At 53.0% G+C, this 2,167-nt stretch overlaps 2 protein-coding genes across 2 annotated transcripts in view; both read right to left on the reverse strand.

The window, feature by feature from the left end:
• The window catches only part of LOC113207999 (2-aminoadipate transaminase), a 9,455-nt gene that overhangs the window by 5,222 nt on the left and 2,066 nt on the right, over window positions 1-2,167 (reverse strand). The gene's annotated exons all lie outside the window — the stretch shown is intronic.
• Window positions 1-2,167, reverse strand: part of LOC113207996 (zinc finger protein 569) — a 5,758-nt gene that overhangs the window by 1,700 nt on the left and 1,891 nt on the right. The gene's annotated exons all lie outside the window — the stretch shown is intronic.

Here is a 2,167-nt window from a genome sequence, read left to right on the forward strand (position 1 = left end):
GAGAGAGAGAGAGAGAGAGAGAGAGAGAGAGAGAGAGAGAGAGGGAGAGAGAGAGAGCGCGCCTCACCGTCTCGCTGGAGATACCCCTGCGGGCGGGGGGCAAAGCCCTTACCGCCCCCCCCCCTCCCCCCTCTCTTGCTCTGCACCGCGGGACCATCCCATCCCACGGGCGCACCGAGAGAGTCTTCAGTCGGCTCCAGGCGGTTGCAAGCTGCGGACGGTCGCGAGGATCTACACGACAGGTGTGTGTGGAGAACGTGGTGTGAGTGAGTGAGTGAGTGTGTGTGTGTGTGTGTGTGTGTGTGTGTGTCGCGTCGTGAGTTTATTTTGTGTTTGCGCAAGCAAAGCAGTGCCCGCGCGTCAGCAGCTCGTTTCGTTCGGACAGCGGTGCACTTCACCCCTAGCCAGCCGGTGTGTCTGCCAGAGAGGAGTGAGTGAATGGGTCACCTTAGGAGGAATTCGCGAGTCGTGAGTGTCACCGCGACGTCGAAGTAGGGGTCCCTCATTTTGACGCCTTTCTGACTCGTCAATATGACGTTCTGGGGACAAATCTTTAGGTCGCTGTGAAAAGTTAAAGTATGTTTGTAGTTTTCATTTGAGAAGTGTTGTTAGGTTATAAAATTTAAATTATAGGATTCATTTTTTTTTATGAAACCTTGAATCGGCTTCATTCTAATTGATATGAACAAGAATGAGCTGTCGTAAATTTACAACATCCTTTTGTAAGTCAAAATTACAACAGATGCTGTATTTTAATTTAACCCAGCGATTTGGCATCATCTGAACTTCCCGTGTCTCTAACTATGATGAGCAGGTCAAAAGATATGCAGTGCGGTCGTGTTGGTCAAGTCAGGGGTCAAGTTACAGCAGTATGCTGGATATGGTCAAGTGAAGAGGAAGGTTCTTGGTATACGGGAGGCTCGGGCCCATGTCGCCCGCCCCGCACCGCAAACCGCTGCGTGGCTTTAGTGAAAAGGGGAGGGGGAATAAAAGGGGGGTTCTGCAATAGGGGACACTAACGGAGATTATAGTGTGAACTTTATGACCCATCAGAGTTGATGGTTCGTGTTACTTGCTACTTATTGCAGTGCATCTCAAGGCTCACGCCGACACATTTCTGTCGAGGGTGCGAGATGCTTATTTGATGGAGCGAATCCAATCAATGTGCTCTGTGATTCGCGTCGATACCTTGTATATTCATGACCGTTCCGAGAAAGTGAGAGTGACGCGTACTGACGATGCGTTTTGTGTAACGCTTGTCACAAGGACCTCAACGACGGCGAAAACGAAACAGGAAAAAAAAACACTGCGATATGAAATGAATGTGTGTCCATGGTCGCGGTCGGGTACATTCATAACGTAACGTTTTGCGGTCGTGTCTCCGCGGGCCGGGCGGCCGCAGCCGGGCCGGGCACAGCCGTTGCGCTCGGGATATGTAACATACATCCAAACAAAGGTGTACGAAGGCAAACTATTTCCAGGAACAGGGTAAAGCAGCAGCGAGATGCCGTCCACCAAGTCATCGAAGACTGCCGCCGACAGCAAGGAGGAGACGGCGGCGGGGCTGTCCGAGCGCGCGCTGGCCGTGGCCAAGACCGAGCTGCGCGAGGACCGCCTAACCCGGGAGCAGGCGCTGCAGCACTTCAGGGAGTGGATCGTCAAGAACCAGGACCTCGAGAACTGCAGGACGGGTAAGAGATTGTTTCAACGCTCCTTTACTTTTAGGGGTACGTGGGTATAAATATTATGGGCTAAAGAGACAGGAGCCATCATTGCAGTTGCCAGTTGTAGGACCCCACAATATTTGAACCCGTGGTACAAATATCATGGGGTCTCTATGGACTACAAAGATGTACCTGATCATTTTGGGACCCCATAATAATTGTACCCTCCTGAAAATGCATGTACGTAGTACTTATTTGAGCGATCCCTCGTACGGAAAAGGGAGAGGATGTGATGGAAAATAGGGGGGAGGGCGCAGGGCGGCGCATAGCGGGACATGGCGGCGCATGGCGGCGCGGAGCGACGCGGAGCTCATGGGCGGCGAGGGAAGGACCCTCCTGACCTTTCGTGCAGACGAAGCATGGTACTTACTTACTCTCGGAGTACAGATTTCGTGGCACACGTGTCGCGACGCGGCGTGGCGCGGCGGGGGTGAGGGGGGGGG

Source organism: Frankliniella occidentalis, unplaced genomic scaffold (genome assembly GCF_000697945.3).
Source record: "Frankliniella occidentalis isolate FOCC.00 unplaced genomic scaffold, Focc_3.1 Scaffold311, whole genome shotgun sequence".
Lineage (NCBI taxonomy): Eukaryota > Metazoa > Arthropoda > Insecta > Thysanoptera > Thripidae > Frankliniella > Frankliniella occidentalis.